Source organism: Misgurnus anguillicaudatus, chromosome 6 (genome assembly GCF_027580225.2).
Source record: "Misgurnus anguillicaudatus chromosome 6, ASM2758022v2, whole genome shotgun sequence".
Taxonomy (NCBI): Eukaryota; Metazoa; Chordata; class Actinopteri; order Cypriniformes; family Cobitidae; genus Misgurnus; species Misgurnus anguillicaudatus.
Window position 1 is genome coordinate 23,767,541 of NC_073342.2, and position 21,262 is coordinate 23,788,802.

At 39.5% G+C, this 21,262-nt stretch overlaps 1 protein-coding gene and 1 long non-coding RNA gene across 3 annotated transcripts in view; one reads left to right on the forward strand and one right to left on the reverse strand.

Annotated features, from left to right (window-relative positions):
- LOC129434160 (uncharacterized) overlaps positions 1–17,752 on the forward strand; it is a 58,630-nt gene extending 40,878 nt beyond the window's left edge. The window contains exons 6-7 of the long non-coding RNA XR_012370085.1: positions 13,000–13,200; positions 16,740–17,752. This is a non-coding gene — a long non-coding RNA (uncharacterized lncRNA). The remainder of the gene's footprint in view (positions 1–12,999; positions 13,201–16,739) is intronic.
- The window catches only part of roraa (RAR-related orphan receptor A, paralog a), a 399,774-nt gene that overhangs the window by 50,006 nt on the left and 328,506 nt on the right, over positions 1–21,262 (reverse strand). The window lies entirely within an intron of this gene.

A 21,262-nucleotide genomic window follows, 5' to 3' on the forward strand; every position in this document is an offset into this window, starting at 1 on the left:
ATGAAAAATTATCAAATATTTTGTGACTATAACACGACTTGCCGTGAGATTGGGTTGGCCGTTTACATATGGGTCCAGTTGGGTTTAAAAAATGCCACTGGGTCGGATTCGGGTCTAATTTTCTTGGGTTTGTCTCGGGTTAGAGACGTGCAAAGATTTATGCATGTCGGGTTTGGATAAAAAGTTTTTCGGGACATTTTGGGTCGGGTACATTTACATTGGACCCGAGAAGACCTCTACTGTGTTGTTGTTGTGTTGTTGATTAGTTTGAGATAAATAAACAATGACAGTAAGGGGTATTTAACGGTAAACAGATCCCCAGGTAGAAACATGAATCAGAGAGGACGATCTCCTTACTTACAACACTGAAAACAAGACACCTTAAATTACCACTCCAGTAACCGAATACCCCCTCACCCCCAGCGCTACATCCAGGCACGGCTGTTTCAGATAGACTCAATGTCATGGAAAATCACTATCTGCGACAGCACCGATAGAGATTCATTGCCTTGTCAGGCCTACGCCTTCATATAGAGAGATTACAGTAAGGGCCAGTGTATCTTCTCGAGTCCTACCCGCACATCGGCCGCGAACGTCACATTTATCGTTTGATAGAAATCAAACATATGAAAAACTCTTTGAGCGATAGCAATAACCTTGCACGTACCCAAGCGATGATTAATGGTCGCACACACGAGCGAATCGTCGGGGGTGGAGATACCAGACAGTTTGGCTGGCTCGCTGAGAAAATATCCTCGCGGTGTAACAAATTGCATTGTCTGTTTATTCCAGTTGGAGTTTATGAGATAGACAGACAAACAGGAGGTTGATGTATTGGCCCCATGTCACGGTATGGCAAGCACATTCACACATACATTCATCTCTCAGTTTAGAAGCCAAATGATACGTCTAATTTGCTGCAAGCCTGGTTATTTTTAACTTCTCCAGCTGTCAGATAATGGAGCTTGACTGTCAGCGCCGGTGCGCGCGTTAAAAAGGTTGCACTCTTTTTCAATTTACCGTTCTGTTTGAGTGAATTAGAAAATCCACATTCCATTAGTGGGGATGATTGACGCGTCTTTTTTTTCCTTATCAAAACCAAAGGCAGACGTTAAAAAGAGAAAGAGAACGAGAGCGGAGACTGGGGTTGGAAATGCACTTTTCCCAACAGCTATCTGAACTGTTTTGATGTTCACTCCTCAATAATTACAACGGCAAGATTTTTTTTTTTTTGAAAGAGGAGTCTGTTTCTATTTTATTAATTAGATGGAATGATGTCTTTTCTGGATTGACTTGAATCACTGTTTTCCTTATAAGCTTCCCAATTATGTCTCATGATGTCAGTGAATCTTTACAGAAGTGCATCTAATGTTACAACAGCCTATGGCCCCGAAACCTACAGTGCCCATCCTGGAGGTCTGAAAGGGTCAAAATTCTCAAACACAAAGTGTATCTTACATTTCTGTACTAGCACTTTAAGTTTTTCATTCCTGACTATAGCTTGTTCACTAGGTGATATAATATGTCTGCACAATATTTGCTAGGACAGCAAGATTTATCAAAATATCGCAAATGTAGATATCGCAACAGTGTGCAATAAAGATTTTAATACTTCAAAACGTTATGCGTAGTCAAAGTTTTAGGTCGATCCAGATACCAGAGAGACTGGCGAGACAAAGAGACTGATGCTTTCTTTCTTCCAGAAAAAATGTGAAATGTATGTTGGTTATATAATTTTAAGTTCTTTAAAAAATATAATTTAATTTGATTTAAAACAAAAGATTAAAACTGTTCACTTCTCAGAGAGCCGTCAATCAAATCCATTCCACTAGAGAGGATTCGGAATGCCCTAATAAATTAAACTCCGTTCCACGTTTAACTACAGCCTTGACTTCCACGCACCTGCTTCCTCAAATCCATTCCACTTGGCTCATTTAGAGTCCATATAATTCCATTATTTCGCTGATCACACTCCCGCAAACGCAACAAGCAGGGTTCCCACGAGTCCTTGAAATCCTTGAAAGTTTGTGAATCTGGTAGCAAAAATTCATGGCCCTGGGAAGTTTTTGAAAATATACATACATAGATACAGGTCATTGAAAGTGCTTGAATCTATTTTATGCAAGAAGTTTTCTGGAAAAAAATCCATATTATTCCCTGTGTAGTGTAGGATAATAACATACAATTTCCAGCCTTTTAAGCACACGTGCTAAACTGTTCACTTTAAATGCTTATATCTTTTGTATGCGAATGTTGATTCATACCAAAATGTTTTTTTGCATAGTTGTGTTTGACACATGAAAACGTGTCGGGTTACATATGTAACTGTTTTTCCCTGAGAAGGGAACGAGACGCTGCGTCTAATTCCGAATCCAAAACCATACTTCCTGCGTCCCTGTAATGCCGTCTTTGGCAATATTTCAGATAGCGTTATACTTCCTAGCCCCCACGTCACTCTGTCTTTGTCGTTAAGCCTCACCATTAGTTGAATTTGATATACACCTTCAGACGCATTTACCACTGGAGGCGTCCCCAAAGTGACGTAGCGCGAGTTCCCTCAAATGGGAACTATAACAATGTATCTTAAAAGATAAGAGGATGTAACCTTGCTCTCACTTGAAATGTGTCCCCACATTTAGTCCTTGAATTTGAGGGTATTGGACTTGAAAAGTCCTTGAAAGGTCCTTGAATTTGAAGTTAAGTAAGGTGTGGGAACCCTGAACAAAGTAAACAAAGCTTTTAGGCTATAAAAGCTATTGTCTAAATCAAAAGACACCACAATACAAGAAAATGCCGTATATTCCAGTAATTGTTTTAGACCCACGCTTTTTTTTGCTTTTGATGTCCATGTACAGCACTGCATATTGTATATCACATTTTAGCAAGTTTTTACATAACGCATGTTTTTCAATATCATGCACTTCCATAATTTTGACTGAATGTTTACTGTTAATCTTCTTTGGGAATATACATTGGCAAAAGGGCTACAGACATTTTTTTTATTAAACTGAACTAAAGCTTGGCTATGCATGAATCTTAGGTAGTGCATGGCTATGAAGATGAATCTGAATGCCTGGTGCTGTAATGATAGCTCTGATAATATTTCCTGTTGGTTGTTCAGTTCATTTGATAAAGCTGTAAATCACGCAGACTGTGAGGTTCAGCTTCAATGAGTGTCTAAACTAACCCTGCTAAAAAATAATGTAGAAGATGGACAACAACGAAAGTAGAAGGCACAAAGACAATAGCGAGTGTCTGGGATACAGTAAAAATGTATGGAAGGAAGCAAAAAGCATGCCCGGATTTTGAAATACACTGCAAGAAATGACTTTCTTACTTAGTATTTTTGTCTTGTTTTCAGTAGAAATATCTAAACATTCTTAAATTAAGATGCTTTTCCTTGATGAGCAAAATGACCTAAGTAAATAAGTCTAGTTTTCAGACAAATAATATACAATTTAAGTGAAATTGTCCTTAAAACAAGCAAAATTATCTGCCAATGGGGTGAGAAAAAAATTGTGAAATAAGATTTCTTTTTTCTTAAACACTTAATTCAAGTAAAATTTTCTCACCCCATTGGCAGATATTTTTGCTTGTTTTAAGCACAAATTCACTTAAATCGTATATTTTTGTTCTAAAAACTAGTATTATTTTCTTAGGTCATTTTGCTCAACAAGAAAATACATCTTGATTTAAGAATGTTTAGATATTTCTACTGAAAACAAGACTAAAATACTAAGTAAGAAAGTAATTTTTTGCAGTGTACAATGGTAGTGATTTACAACTAAACCAGGCTTATAGAAAACCGAAGTCAAGTAGGTGCTCAGGTTGCTGACCTCCATGTAAAGCTTAGCGTAGTTCAGGTCCGTCTTTAGGTAAAATGAAAATTCTGTCATCATTTATTCACCCTCATGTTGGTTTGTACCTGTATTAATTTCTTTGTTTTGCTCAACAAAGAAAGATATTTTGAGGAATGTTTGTAACCAAATCAATTTTGAACACCATTGACTTCCATAGTAGTATTTTTTCCTACTACGGTAGTCAATGGTGTTTCTGTTTGATTACATATCTTTCTTTATATCTTCCTTTGAATTTATAACAACATAAGAGTGACTTGAGTGATTTTACATTTTGGGTGAACTATCCCTTTTAACTGCTTGCCAGGCTACCCAATGAAGTAGCATTTCAGCTTTTGAGGTCATGATGCGATGTATACTCAGACAAAACACTCCCAGTGTAAATCTGCTGGATGTCCTTATGCTATAAGTAACAGTTGTAAGTTTCAAAATCCAGCTCATAAATCAAAAGCACAACATGACGTCATGTTTTGGTTCAGATGACATGACCTCATGGCAGTGGAATATGAAAAATTGTATGCACTTCATTAAACCTCCTTATTTGAGTGCTAATCGAAATCAGATAATGATTTGTGAAAACACACCATGTTCAAATTTTTCAGAGCTGAATAATGTAAATCTCTGGAAATGATAGAGGAAAAATCAGATTTTCAGAAGTAGCCAGTGAGAAGATAAATAACACGGGATGTCTTTTCATGGAATGCATGAAACTGCAAGTAGTGACGCAAATGAGCATATGTTGCCAATTAGCATTAGTCTGTTTTCTTTAGCAGTTTTAAATTTAAACACTAAGGGGTGGTTTCCCAGACAGAGATTATCTTAAGCCAGGACTTGGTCATTGGGGAAGTTTCCCAGACAGGGATTAGACTACTCCTAGACTAAAATAAATGTAAGAGGTGTACAAACTGAAAACCACTTGCACTGACATATCTTAAAATACATCAGTGCCCTTTGTTTTGCCTCAAAAATGCTAAATTAAAGGGACACTCCACTTTTTTTGAAAATATGCTAATTTTCCAGCTCCCCTAGAGTTAAATATTTGATTTTTACTGTTTTGGAATCCATTCAGCTGATCTCCGGGTCTGGTGAAACCACTTTTAGCATAGCTTAGCACAATCCATTGAATCTAATTAGACCATTAGCATCAAGCTAAAAATAATCAAAGAGTTTCGATATTTTTTCTATTTAAAACTTGACTCTTCTGTAGTTAGATTGTGTACTATGACCGACGAAAAATTAAAAGTTGCGATTTTCTAGGCAAATATGGCTAGGACTATAGTCTCATTCTGGCGTAATAATCAAGGACTTTGCTGCCGTACCATGGCTCCAGGAGGCGCAATGATATTACGCACTGCCCGAAAATAGTCCCCTGCTATTGAAAGTTACCAAGGGGACATGAATGGATTCCAAAACGGTAAAAGTCAAATGTTAAACTCTAGGGGAGCTGAAAAATGAGCCTGATCTCACAAGAAATCGTATGTATTTCACGAGTTGGCTAATTCGTATGAATTCGTACTTGCAAGTGAATCGTACAATAACACAAAATTGTCATAAAAAACAATAACGAAACCCCACCCCTAACCCCAACATCACAGGGGCAAATCATACAAAATTAAATACAAAGCCACCTCGTAAAATACGTACGAACTGCCATGATATAGCATTGCTTCTAAGACTATGATGTATACGACCGCCATTTTAAACTGTAAATGCACTCGCTATTCCACAGCAACAAGATCACTTTCCGTTTCATAATCCTAGCATACAAATTTTGTTCAGCTTGTTTAAAGGAATACACAAATAACTTGCCGCCTGACGCAGACTATCACACGTTGCTTAGGGAGTTTTTTGCAGAATAGGCCATTGCGACGCTGCGCTGGTTAAATTACAGAGACGACTGCGGCAGGGGAGTCCTCCCGCGTGTCACAATTCTCTCAGCGTGTTTGGCAACAACGCAGCCTTGCTATAATTGCCGTAATTGTCAGGTTAAGGCGGAAAAAACAAAACAGACTCATTTTGCTCATTTTGGCAATACCGAGCCACGCCATTAACCGGGACCAGCGATTTTGAGGCAATTGCTTGTAGAAAGAGAGGTTGATAAAAATGGCTGCCTGTTATCTCTACTATGCATATGAAAACCTTACACCGTCTCCGTGACAGACTCTACACCTCGTCCATGTGGAAATCAATGAGGAAGATGAAATTGAGTATAAGCTAGTCCTAGGCTTCATTTTATACATTCATGTACGCGTGTAGGTGTGTGCATACGTATCCACATGTGTGGCTTTGCATTTGTGTGGGGGTGTTAGGAAAGACTGATAAAAAGAAAGCATGGGGGAGTATAAAAAATAAAGAATCATGGGATAGATTGCAAGCCCATGAAAGAAAACACATAGTCACCAGCTTGAAAGATTTATAAAGACTTTCTTCTTCGCTTCGTCTTGGCAGAGGCTCAGCCTTTTCAAGTGTGTTGTCAAAACAGACAAGTGTGCATTTCTACAACATGCTCAAAAACGCCCCTTAATCTGTAATGAATACTCAATTCAAGGCGTAATATGGCACCTATAATTACAATAATGAGGAAGGGTATTTGAAGAGCCAATCACTTTCATTTCGAAGCAGTGCTGTAGTGGTTATTCATCTTATTAATCAACATTCTCAAAGCCTCTGCTTTTGTTCGGCACTTCGTTCCCAAAATAAACAAGACGTCTCTTTGAGCAACAGCTGTATAATTTGTCGGCGCAGCGAAAGCATTTATCTGTAAATTTATTTTCAATTTGAGGCACTCTGGCGTAATGAAACCCGAATCGAGAGTGGAGAGAGGATTATTTCAATAAACTCCAATGCAGGCTGCCAGGCACAGCATATGGGAGGGAGGGTCACACCGACACCGCTGTGAAGTTCAAGACGGAGGGCTATGCTTGTATCAGAGTGTACCCAAATTCGACTGGTATGAAATTATATTTATAAAAAGCCTAGGGGTAAAACAACAACTTTTACCTTTTTGACCTTTAGATAATTTTTTTAAAGAGTGTTGGTCTGGGGGTGTCCCTTGTCTCTTACTGGGTTGATGCTAAGCATCTTTTAGGGTAAAAAATGTGCAACATGATCCCCCCTTCTTTCTTTAAACCCCCAAACCAGGAGATGGTCCATCAAGGGCGCTTGGTACCAGGTACTCCCATCATTGCTGTTCCCCACAGATCTAATTCAATAACCACTGATGTGGCTTAGAGTCACAGTCTTTAAATCCCAACTTAAACTGATGGCTCTGATCAACCAACCAGTCCTTTCAGTGCTAATTAAAGGCAGCCACTGAAGTTAATCCTTTTCTGCCTGTAAACAAACCCTCGACAGATAACATCAAGACGTATTCTGTATAAGTGGTGTTATGAGGTGGGACTATTCCTTTCAATACAGGAGGCTTTCTGGGAAATTTAATTGAGTGATAGAGAGATACTGGTTGTGCGCCATATGTATTAAATCATACTCTTGTACTGTAGGTCCACCTGCTAGCATATCTTCAATTTCAAATCTGCTTAAAGGGACACTCCACTTTATTTGAAAATAGGCTCATTTTCCAGCTCCCCTAGAGTTTAACATTTGATTTTTACCGTTTTGGAATCCATTCAGCCGATCTCCGCATCTGGCGGTACCACTTTTAGCATAGCTTAGCAAAATCAATTGAATCTGATTAGACCATTAGCATCACGCTAAAAAATGACCAAAGAGTTTCGATATTTTAAAACTTGACTTTTCTGTAGTTGCATCGTCTACTAAGAGCGAACGAAAAGAAAAAGTTGTGATTTTCTAGGCTGATATGTCTAGGAACTATACTCTCATTATGGCGTAATAATCAAGGACTTTGCTGCCGTAAAATGGTTGCAGCAGGTGTAATGATATTGCGCAGCGCCTGAAAATAGTCCCCTTGGTTACTTTCAATAGCAGGGGACTATTTTGGGACACTTTTCGTTCTTATCTTGAAGTAAAGGTCTTCACGGGTCCACTTCGATCTGAAAACCCAAGGTCTGACCCGAGCGGGTTCGGGTCTAAAAGTTTCACGTGTGCCTCGGACACGGGTCGGGTATAATAATAGCAGCATCGGGTCTCGGGTAATTTATAATGAATGTATTTTTGCAGAACCGACCCGAAACGACCCAAGCCATCTCACGCATGTGCATCGAGTCATTTTGGGAGAAAATGACAAATAGGTTCATTTTCATGGAGACAAACCTGACAATTAATTTTGAATGCACATTTTAGCAGTGACCTTGGTGTTGTCGTCAGATAAAAAAGAAACATAAATGTAGCAACGGGACAAATTAGATGCCAATGGGGTTTCTTTCTGTCTGACTGGTGTATGCGAGGATGCAAACTGCATTCAGGTCAGTGCCGTTTACATTCGGGTCCAGTCGGGTTACAAAAAAACAGGTTCGGGTCGGACTCGGGTCTAATTTTCTTATGTTTGTCTCGGGTCACGTCTTTCTTTAAAAAATTTATTATTTATGCACAAAGTGATTTGGGTCATTTTGGGTCAAGTACATTTTTTTGACCAGAGAAGACCTCTAGTTTGAAGTCAAATGACGTCAAACTGACATTTTCTGCAAGATCGTACCTTATAGCTTAAGTTATAAATCATTTTTAAAAACTTTCCATTGCAAATCGAGATAAGAAAACACTAATATTTATCTACGTGCGCAATACCAGATTTTTTCCCCTTTTTAACCTAAAAAGTTACAGATTGGAGCTTTAAATGGAAAATGTGTAGTTTTTTAAGTAGTTTTTATTAGTCAAAATCAATGTATTTATTCATAAATATGTCCTCATGTGTGTCAAATGACCTCTGCCAATGATCTGACTTTTCTTTGTAAGCTTAGAATTTCTTCTGTTTATTTACATTGAACAGGTAAGTCCTAGAAGGCTTCCTTGTCGTTCCGCCACATTGAAAAAACTATTATAGCAAAGATGGACAAAAAGCACTAGCCTACCGCAACGCATTTCCACAACGCGTTTTCGTTCAGAACATGTAAACCAGCTGAAACGGACAAGGAGATCAGTGAGTACATAACGGCTACCGTAGTTGCAACACGCATTTAGAAAAGCGAGGCGCTAGAGAGCACTATTCGTTTGAATGCAAAATACAATTTCACCACTAGATGGGGAAATTCCTACTAACTGTCCCTTTAAACCAGTAATTTCATCTATAAAACAGCCAGTGAAGTCTTACATAATAACACACAGAACAGAGCATTTCGGCCACAAATATGCTTCATCGTCTGCTATCGCTTGCAAACATAAATGTTCTGTACATTGTTCACCCAGAATTCCCACCAAGTGATCCCTCCTAAAACAGAGACGCTCACGTTCACATGCTTTGTTTAACAAACTCACTCTTTGTGACAGGTAGATAAAGCCGAGGCTGCAGTCCGTCAGGGTTGCGGGCAGCTGACGGAACGGGAAAATGTGCAGTTTGAAGATAAATATTTAAGGCAAACTAATGCAACGCAAGACTCTTCCCCATTGGCCAGAGGGAGGGGAAATGAGAGCAGGTAATTATCCCAGCGCCCGAAGGCCAAAAATGATGGAGATTGCAGAAAGCAGGGATATTTAGCTCGGCTAATGAAGGCCTGCGTTTAGAGGCTTCTCTCAGTAGGCAGTGGGAGATGAGTGTGTGAAGATCTGGTGAAAAAGAGAGAGAACGAACTAGAAAGAGGAAAGCCATGTGTGTTTTTGCCCATGCAGGCGGTGGGTCTTGATAAGGCATGATTACATAATGCACTGTGTGCTAACACTGGAGCTCTCTGCCCTCCCCAACCCTTTCCCTTTATGCAAGACCTGTCCAAACCAAACCATCACACACAAACACACTGGCCAGAGTAGAGAGCACAGCCTGAGGCAGCAGCCAGCGTGGATTACTGTAAGTAATCCTCGCCTTGTGGTTTAAGATCTCTTTCTTCCCAAACTCAAGGATCAAGTGTGTTTTCAGTCTCAGCATTAGGCAGGTTCACCTTTGCTGCACCGGGCCTGATCTCATTCTACACCTACCAGCTGTAAAGAACAAGGCGTATACGTCTCGGTTAGGAATTATATCATGGTTGTGGACATTCCAGCACCATCTGGCTTTGAATCTTTTCATTTAACCCTGTAGGGTCTGTCATCCCCCTAAAACACGTTGTCATAGGCAAATCACAAGCAAGCACACCGCGTTTGTCCTCTCTTCGGATCCTATGAAAATTTAACCATGTCATTTGGATTTGCACGTACCTGATGGTTGCTTCGTGCAGGCACTGACATTCCTCATTTGCCTTTTCGCCCCGGTTAGGTAGAGGAAATGAACGGTAACCAGATTCAGATTTGAACCTTTAACCTCTCAACCCCAGTTTCTCATCCGGTCAGAGCACAGTTTATCACGATGATCGGAGAAGGTCATAAATAAGGATACCACCAATCTGTATAGTCCACTTGTTTCCTACAATCTAACATTGATCAATAATAGATGGTCAGTATAGAGACTAAGGGCCCGTCCCAATACCTTCCCCTACATTTTTGCCCTAACCCTCGCTTTTGCGCATACACGTGTAGGGGTAGGGCGTCCCATTACTTTAGGGAGCAAGATGGAGTGCTATTTTCCCCTTAGAATCAACCCTCAAAATGTAGTCAGGACTGATGTAGGCTTAAAACGAAGTGGGAGATGAAATTACCCAGGATACCTTGCGAGCCCAGCGAGCTGGTCAAACTATTCGACCAAGACGGCGGACGCCGCTGGAAAAGAACAATTATATTTTCGCAAATAAGCATGTTCAAATTATGGAAATTGTTGGAATATGTTAGTTTGAACATGAGTTTTGTGAAGTTTTGAACACTAATGTAAGAAAATATTTCACGAAGCTATCTGACGATGTCTCACGACTGCTTCGAGAGAGTCTGTTCATCATATATACATCTGATCTGGGAAGATTTGTCATTTTTGCCTTCCGATTGGTTGCCGCCGAATGTTTCCGCCTTCCGATTGGTGGCGTAGTGAGCGTTCAATGCCATGGCTATGTTGTCCAAGATGGCGTTGTTACCGAAAGCTAGTTATTTTAAACTTTATAAACTATAATATGGATATTTTTCTTACAATATCGCATCGATTACCCACGGAATACATTTATTGGCCCCTTGGAGCCGTGTGGATTGCTTCTGTGAAGGATGAATGCACTTCTTTGGGGTTTAAAGTCAGAAATTGTCTGAAAGACGGTGGACATATGTATCACAGATTGCTTGTAAGGTAAGGCCGTTGTGACTCAAGGCATACGGTGTAATTCTAGCTTTTTCAATTACGTAACACACAAACACTACCAAGGTAATTTAAGCTCTAGTAAGAACTGCGGGCAGAGGTAGAAAAAGAGAGGATCAATGGATGACACGGTGTAAGATGCATGAGTTGTGGGTTTATAGCGGTAGGCCTCCTGTGCAGTTTAGATCTGTTGTTTGGCTAGAGAGATGAAGAGAGGGACGCCTCTCTTTCGTTTTGTTTCCTGTCACCATCGCTGCGTGAACATGCATACGCATACCTTTCCCACACCAACTTGTCTCTTTGCTATCCTGCTGCGCTGGATGCCATGCACAGCCACTATCATTTCACCCTACCCCTCCACAAGTTAACAAATACACGGGTATGAATGCGCACGCACTGACACTACACACATGCAAATACTCGTTTTACATAATTAAATGCATCATTTAAAATCAAGCTTTGATGGTTTCTCTAGTAGCACCTTGTCATGCGGTTGCAGCAGGCGTCTGGGACTCTGATAATTGCATCCCTAAAGTAGAGCTACTCGGTTGCACAGCATGCTGATGTGGGAAATGGGGAATTACCCGTAGGGTCCGGCACTTCTGTCCTCACCTGCAGAGAGCCTGGTAGACGACAGCACTTATATGTGTGTGTGTAGTTTCACTTTCTGTTCTCCAAATGCAAAAAAGCATTATTTGTAGCTCAACTGATTCTGGGGGAATACTGATAAAATGTATAGACGGTTTCAGCAGTAACAACATAAACAAGCGGCTGTCATGGTCCCCAAGTTGTTTAAACGTAGTTTATTTATATAATAAGCAAAAAAAACAACACATAGATTACCTAGGAAACCAAACATTTGTTATTTTCGACGAGACATTTGTTCAAGAGATCAGTTTAGCAACTAGTCAGATCATAAAAAAAAAAACGGAAGTAAAGTTCAGTTAGACATGTATCGCGTCAGCGCATGTGCGTCCGATGAAAATGTCTATAGATGAAATGTACTGCAAGTTTTGAATAAAAGTGCCAAAAAATGCTATACAGAAGCAGTGGCGTATTTAGCAAATTGGGGGCCTAAGGCGAAGGTATGTATGGGCCCCCCTATCCGTTCTATAAAAGAGAACAAAAAATGTTTTACTCCAAAATGAAGATGGAAAGCAGAGAACACACAAAGTGTAGCACTACACAAACTAATATAGAATAAGTCAATGGGGCAAAAACAGCCACGAACAGTAAATGAGGGAGAAAAAATTTAAATCTGATGCTGCACAAAAACTAGCAATGCATTAAAGCCAATGATGTTACTAATCTTTCACATGCCCAAGACTGTGATAAAAGGTACATAACATAAGGGTTCAATTAGTTTTTTTCTGTAGTAACGTTATATACTTCACCACAAAATCATTTTTATCAGTGTAGGGCTAAGGCTACTACTAGCAGAACCCCATTTTTGCGTTTATATTTGTTTTGATTTGTCTCTGTTCGTGTACTTTCCCAGTCCTCCTGTCACTCTGTGTTTATCTTTGCACCATGCAGCGTGCACCATTACGGACTAGTCCATTTTTTATTGTGAAAGAAGGGGGTGGATGTGTGTAGTGACAGATAAACATGAACTGAACATTTTAACTACTATTTCAAAGTTTCAACGTATTTCTTAAGAATATTAATACAATTTACAATGCTTTTGAAGTGTTCATGATGATAAGGGTTTTATTTATTTATTTTTTAGGTTGGTTGGAGGTCCCCCTAATATGACCGCTGGTAGGGGGCTCCAAGCAACCGCCTACCTATACCTCTATGTTAAGACTGCCTCTGTACAGAAGTTGCAAACATGGCCCTTTTTTACGAATTCTACATTAAATGCAGGTCTGGTTCTCCCCCATCATGGAGGAAAGGCAGCGGATGCAGTCGAAGGGGCAGAAGAAGGTTGAGACAGATGCAGAAGAATTGCAGTTGGTGCTCCACCATCCCAAACGACCTTGAGCAAAACGAGCCACCCACCGCAAGAGCGAGGGCGCATCCGAACTGTATTTAGCCAACAAACGCGAGGCACCAGAGGGAAACACGGTAAGCCATCAATGCCACACTTCTGCCTCTAATCCCGTCTCAGAGACTCCAGCAACACTCCCCGAACCTTCCCACAACCAATCATATTTTACACCGCAATGCATAGAGCGCCAAAAATAGATCTGCATTCCTGCCGCACAAGCGCTAATTCCATAAACCTCAATTTGTTTCCTGCACAATGGGAGCCGTGGGTTGAAATTAATCTTTGGATCGCTTTTTTCGGATAGTTTGTAAAAGTAACCCCCTCGTCTTTGCACGCTTTACTTTTCGCATTTGTTCGTTTGGTGGATTTGGTGTTATGATATCAAAATCAATCAGGCAGCCTCGGGAACATAAGAGTCATATTATCTCCGTTGCCCGTGGAAAATATAATAGACTGTAAGAGCAACCAGCCATAATGTAATCGCATCCTAAAATAGAAATAAATGTTTGAAGGCAGCCAAAACTTCGGATGAAAGCATCTGCAAAATAAATGCGACAATAATGCACTTCAACAATGAGTCCAGATAACTGTAAAAGCTTTAATTTAAACAGTTTCGTGCATCATTCACACATTTTTAGCAGTTTAAATGCTATGTCAGCTAAATATTCAGTCCTACCCTGCGGCTCGGCCGCTACACAGCTATGCTTCATTCGGTTCACTGTGTGAGTTTCACTGCTAGGCCACCTTTCAAGGATGATATGATGACATTTTTATATTCTGTGCTTAAAACCGACTATAAAATTGTCCCAAGAAGTGCTCAAGAATTCCTCGCTCTCACATAATCCCTAAATTTAAAAGCAAAAATCAGCTGGAATTGATCAATAATGCAGTGCCGGCTCATACTCAGTCTCTGTAGAAGAGAAAAGAAGGAATATTCTGAATATTTTTACTATCGGCTGGATAATTACCTCCGGGATTCCTAATGAGAGGCTCGCCGTAAACCAACACAATAGCACGCACTGTTTACTTAAGGTTGCTCAAGCTTGGGAAAAAGAACAAAAACATAAACACAAGCACACAAACACGTAAATCCCTTTTGTATAAATTATGAAACTCCCTAAACCTCTAAACCGAGCAACAACGTTTCAGATCAAAGACTCGGTCTAATCAATGTCTATGAAGTACGTCAAAGATCAAAAACGAGATTCCTCGACCCGGCCGGGTGCCGATTATTGTGCTAACGTCTCCCAAAGCATTTTCGCACTCATCAACAGCTTTGTTTACGATTTCTGCTGGTAATTAAAGCTAGACGCTCGCGCTAGAGTAGCCGTGAGATTCGATCGCGGAGAAACTACAGTAGCGGACACCCAGCCGCTGATCTGGTTTAATCTTGGAAATGTTTGTAGCGCATCACTGTAATGAGCTTCAATGAGCTCTTGCTTTCTTCTCGCATACGTTTCAGAAAAAATATGCAAAAAATTCATTTTATAACAAAGATATTTGTGCATATGCAGATTTCGATGTCTGTTTCTTTTTGCCTTTAACTTGTAAACTGTTAAAAGGCTGTCGAGATCAGGCAAACAAACCCTCCCACATATCCATATACTGCTTATGCACAAATGTTTGATTTCTTTACCCTTTTAAAACCTTTCTTTGTGGTTTGCACACACACACATATACACAAACCACATGCCAGCCACCACCTACACAGCAGCAACGTGTACACATCTTCCTCATGCACATGGCGACAAATCTCTGCGCATCTCTGCTGTACGTCTGCATGCGTCTCTCAGACGCTGTGGTTACACGGTCTCACGTAAGGCCATGTTTTGTCTCTCAACCTCACAGCGGTCTATCTGACTTTAAATTTCATAACTTTCTTCTTGTGTGAAATCAGGATCACATCTTGTATTATTCTCTGCACTGTATTTTTTCTGACTCAACATATCACACTTTTGCCCGCATATTGTCATGCAGTCAGCCATTGTCTGGAAAACGACTTCATAATTCACTGCCGCCCACATTGTGTAACCGGTAACTGGCTGATGGTATTCACAAAGTGACTCTCTATAAGCACTGCTGGTGTGTGAGGCTTCGATAGGGATTCAGATGTGTTACTCCGGTTTATGAAGTTAGGAGACAAATGAATGCTGCTATCAGTGATGTTTAATATCCCTGAAAAGCAAAGGTCGCATCTAGGGATAGACCGTGATATATGGGCCGATATTTGGGTTTTTAATTGGCATCGGACAGATCCACATTAGTAATGTCTTGTAAATATGTTTTGAGTACTTTAAAACTGTATATTTATAAATGTTATGCATAATAAATGTTAATTTAGTTTTTACAAAACCCTCATATCGGCCAATCGGCATACTGTTTCTTAAAGGTGCAGTGTGTAATTTTTAGAAGGATCTCTTGACAGAAATGCAAAATAATATACAAAACTATATTTTCTAAGACCTTTTTAAAATGAACCGTTATGTTTTTATTACCTTAGAATGAGAGGTTTTAATCTACATACACCGAGGGTCCCCTTACGTGGAAGTCACCATTTTTCTATAGAAGGCCTTATCGGACAAACTTTTTTATTAAGTTGTCTCCGACGATGAGATGTTTGTCCGGTGGTGGCTACCGTAGCTTCTCTGTGCGTTTCAAAACCGAAGGGTGAGCAGTAGACAGAGCCCTTGGTTGCAATTCGCAACCTCACCACTTGATGCCGCTAAAATGTACACACTGCACATTTAATATTGGCATCGGCCATAAAAAATATAAAAATAATAAATGTCGGTCGACCACTAGTCACATTACCTTTTTTGTCACTTTTAGTATCTATTAACTCTTTCCCTGCCAATGACGAGTTTTTACGGCAATCCCTATTTCCGCTATTATCCACTGGGTGGTGCTCTTACCCAACTTATAAAGCACTAAAGCATATATATTTATTTATATATATATACACTCACCTAAAGGATTATTAGGAACACCTGTTCAATTTCTCATTAATGGAATGTTGTAATGTTGTGGGGGATGTTTTCTTGGCACACTTTAGGCCCCTTAGTGCCAATTGGGCATCGTTTAAATGCCACAGCCTACCTGAGCATTGTTTCTGACCATGTCCATCCCTTTATGACCACCATGTACCCATCCTCTGATGGCTACTTCCAGCAGGATAATGCATTGTGTCACAAAGCTTGAATCATTACAAATTGGTTTCTTTAGTACTAACTTCACTGTACTAAAATGTCCCCCACAGTCACCAGATCTCCACCCAATAGAGCATCTTTGGGATGTGGTGGAACGGGAGCTTCGTGCCCTGGATGTGCATCCCACAAATCTCCATCAACTGCAAGATGCTATTCTATCAATATGGACCAACATTTCTAAAGAATGCTTTCGGCACCTTATTGAATCAATGCCACGTAGAATTAAGGCAGTTCTGAAGGCGAAAGGGGGTCAAACACAGTATTAGTATGGTGTTCCTAATAATCCTTTAGGTGAGTGTATATGTATAACACATTAAACAGAATGTTAATTGTCATTATTAATTTTTACTTAGCATATTCCATATTTACATTTATGTCAGTATACAGTATAATACAGGCCGCTTTTTCAGGATAGGAAACAAGACATAAACATAGATTCCTAGTTCAGTGAATCTGTGCTGATGCCGCTCTGGTTCGGGATGGACTACCTCGCAGTGTGCTTCCAGACGGAGGGAAACAGGGAGAAAAAGAGCGAGAGTAGACAAGAACCTGTGCTCAGCACAGGCAGAGCTTTCATCCAGAAACAAGGAGCCCAAGGGAACAACAAAACAGAGAAAGATGGGCTAAGAGAGGAGAAAAAACCTTCAAAAAACAACAAAACACCATCGCTCTCCGGAGCACATCCTGGATTATTGCCAGCGCTCAACATAATCTCTGAAGAAAGAGAGAGCGAGCGAGCGAGCAAGGGAGAGAGAGAGAGAAAGATGGTCAGGAAAGATTGCCAGGATAAAGAGGTACTAAAGAAACAGTTCACCTAAAAATGAAAACTCTATTATATTTTATTCACCCTCATGTCGTGAAACACAAAAGAAAAAATTTCACCTAAATTATTTATAAAGGGAGTTAAAAGGGAGCAAACATGAGCCAGCAAGAGACAAAAAGATAACCAAGCAGTAAGTCTGAGCTCCATTGTCTGTTTCATCATCTCAATCAGTACAGGGCTTGGGAAGGATGGATGCCGACACACACACTGCTTTGCACAACAGGGAATGAACTCCTAATCAGTAATCAGTCTGTCTGTTTAAACAGTAGGGGCTCTGGGTTTCACTCTGACACAGGTCAAAAGCCTCTCCACAGCCCCTCTTCCCCACTGTGGTACAATTGCACACACAAAGCCCATCCACTGCTCCACACGGGGCTCTAATGGGCAAATAATCCTTGTCATATTCAATGTCTTTGTTCTGTTCTGACGCGTAAAGGTATTGCACTTTTTTGGCATTATTAGGGGTTTTATTGCCTTACTATGATTTTGCCTTATGTAAATGGCTGTCAATGATTTGCTTTCATTTTTAGTGATAATCAGAACAATTGTATAATTCGTTTTATAAAGTTTTGTAAAAACTGTTTAGTAGAACGCAAGAAAAGCTCCTGCATGCATTAAAATAAACAAATAACAGGAGAAAGCCTTTCATCTTCATCATTAAACGCAGACATGACTTAATTTCGAATAAATATATGTGCATATAAAACACATTTCAATGTTCGGCGAGGCTACGAACGGTTGGCTTTGTTGTTGCGAAGAATTAAATTCATGCCATGCGGTTTGTTTGGAACACAGCAGGGCTAATCAAAGTAACCTTGAGATACAATTTCACGCTTAGACTCCACGCAGACTTCTGAAAGACGTTTCTCGTGATATCAACAGTCGACGTGTTTCCATATGAAAAATCCTATAATCAGTTTACACTGACAGCAATTAAAGGCATTTCTACTCGACTACTGTGTTTATCGCGTGAGCTTCACCGTCAACACTTCCATTGGTAATGAAGGACTTACGTTACATTGTCCCTGCATAAAAGCTGTAAAATATCAAGTAAAGTATCTCCATTCATTTTAATTTGATGTTCCAACACAATCTCATGACAATTCGTATGTATTTTACGAGGTGGCGTAGTATTTTAGATACTAACCATTCAACCTGGTTGGTACTTTAGTGGCTAATTTGTATTAATTCATACAACTATATTTGAGGGTATTTGTACGATTTTCTTTTGCCCGCGCCGTTGGGGTGAGGGGTGGGGTTTCATAACTGTTTTTTATAATAATTGCAAGTATTTGTTAGGGGTGTAACAATACATCGAAATGGATCGATCAAATTTCTAACAATACGATGCATCAAGTAACAAGTAAAGTAACGCATTACTTCTTAAATGTACACATTAATATTTGAATTACTTTTTTTAAAAAAGTAATGCAAGTTACTTTTCAGTTTAATTCATTCGATAAAAATTTTACTGAACGTAGTCACATAGAATTACGCACTCTATGCGTACACGCCTGTGTGAGAACAGTTTAAGTCAGAAACTGAGATGGCAGGCCAGAGCTCGACATTTTTGCGATGAAATATACAATTTCTGAATCCAGAACTTTTTAGTCATAAAAAACACCTGCAAGGCCTGAAAGAGATCAAGCCTCAGCCACAAAAAGTAACGCAAAAGTAACTAAAAAGTAACGTAAGCATTACTTTCCATGAAAAGTAACTAAGTAACGTAATTAGTTACTTTTTGGGAGTAAATTTATATTGTAATGCATTACTTTTAAAAGTAACTTTCAGACAACAAGTGAATATGATGTAGCAAGAAAACGGTTGCAGCAGCGAAAATGCAGCAAAAGAGGATGTTGTGACTGCTATCGGACGGAAATCGTGAGTTTGGAAATATTTAGTATTTGGGAAAACAGATAAGCAGACAAATAAAACCTTTGTCATTTGCAAACTTTGCACCAGCTGAAACACTGCACATTTTGGCCAAAATAGTGACTTTTGCCATCATAAGCTTGATTTTATGTGAGATTTTTCCCTCGTTATTTATTTTTCTTTATTTAAAAAAAAGGTTTTTGTTAAATTATCGCTTTAAATGTCCCAATTGGAACAGAGATTGTGCCATTTTCAAACAGTTTACTTAAACATTCATGTTATATATATATATATTGGTTTCATTTGTGAATTATTAAAAATGTAACGGCCTAACTATGCGCATATTATCAAAATATCGATAAATGAATCGGATCGAATTGTAATCAGTGTTGGGGGTAACGCATTACAAGTAACATGCATTATGTAATAATATAACTTTTCTGAAGTAAGGAGTAAAGTAACGCATTACTTTTTAAATGTACAAATTAATATTTGAGTTACTTTTTAAAAAAAGTAAGGCAAGTTACTTTTTTAGTTGAATTGATTCGATTTTAAAAAAAGTAATGAATTAAACTAAACATAGTCACATTATGCACTCTATGTCTATGCGTACACGCCTGTGTGGGAACAGTTTGAGTCAGAAACTGAGATGGCAGGCCAGAGCTCGACGTTTTTGTGATAAAATATGCAATTTCTGAATGCAGAACTTTTCAATCATAAAAAACATCTGCAGTGTTTGAAAGACATCAAGCCTGAGCCAAGAAAAAGTAACGCAAAAGTATCTAAAAAGTAACGTAAGCATTACTTTCCATGAAAAGTAACTAAGTGACGCAATTAGTTACTTTTTGGGGAGTAACTTAATATTGTAATGCATTACTTTTAAAAGTAACTTTTCCCAACACTGATCGTAATTGATTGCATAAAAAATGTTAGATGTTTCGGCAAACACTGCATCACTGGCCGAGAAAATCGATATTGTATTGTATCGCAATGAACTGTCCGATTTACACCCCTAGTATTTGTACAATTCCCTTCGTACAAATTAGCCCACTCGTAAAAAATGCACAAATTCCCGTGAGATCTGGCTGTTATTATTTCCATAGTGGGTTTTTTTGTTTTCGAAGCAGCGTTACAGAAAACATTTTAGTAAACCAAAAATTTTTATTTCTTAGCCACGCGTGAGGTTCTAAATTTCATAAGGTGCTAAACTAGAACTTTCCTTCACCATATGACTTTCATACCACCACCTAGTGGTGTGGAGTGCCATTGCACTTAATTATTTTTTGATTTGAGTGATTTCAGGTGCTTGATCAGGGGAAACTGGGAAAGAAGCGAACAGCGGGACCCTCAATGGCCCTGGCAGGAACCCCTTTAAATCAACTCAGTGTTGCTCCTCTCGTTTCACAATCAAGCCTTCTACTTGAAGGGGTTTCTATTGTTAAACCTTTCCATTCTCTCTTTCTTTCCGTCCTAATCTCATAAAAATTCAGAAGGAAACTCCCACATTTTGCTTCTCTCTGTCCTGCCATTCTTGAGAACATTAAAGCTGATCTCCATGGTGAAGACGGGAGGATGAACTCTTTGGCCTCTCAAGCATGCACTCCATGATACCCTACTCCTCGCAGTGAACCAAAAGTGAGCCCCCTCTTTTTATATAGTATGATGGATAACGGTGTGCATGTTTTATCGTTGGTTTTTTGGCACCAATGGTGTATTATCACTTTGATACCTCATGCATAAGCTTTTAATAAAACCTTCAGAATGAACATACTGTACAGTAAAGGCAATCGTATACTTTTCCTGTTAATATGAGATAGACGTTGAATGCACAAACCATAACCTTCCCTACTACAAAACTGTACCAGGATCAGGACCGGAGCTGTGCAGGTATCTGCTTATGTCACAGCAGGGTCATTTGAAGAGTGAGATGAGATGGAGACAATCAGATCTCATCTACCTCCCCTGGGTCACCCTATTTTACTCAATCGCTCACTCTCTCCATACACAAACAACTACACTCCTTCATGCATGCCTGGAGTGAAGATTTGATTACCGGAAAGCCCCTTCTGACTTTCGTGGAAGAAAGCAGGTCAAGTCCATGAGCTCAGAGGAAAGATGATACCAAGCCGATGGAGCCGGGATAAGAGATCTGACATCTTCAAGGGAGAAAGAGTAAGTTTGTTTGCGAATTTATTTACCCTTTAAAAGGATTTGACGTACCCAGGGATTAAAAGCACA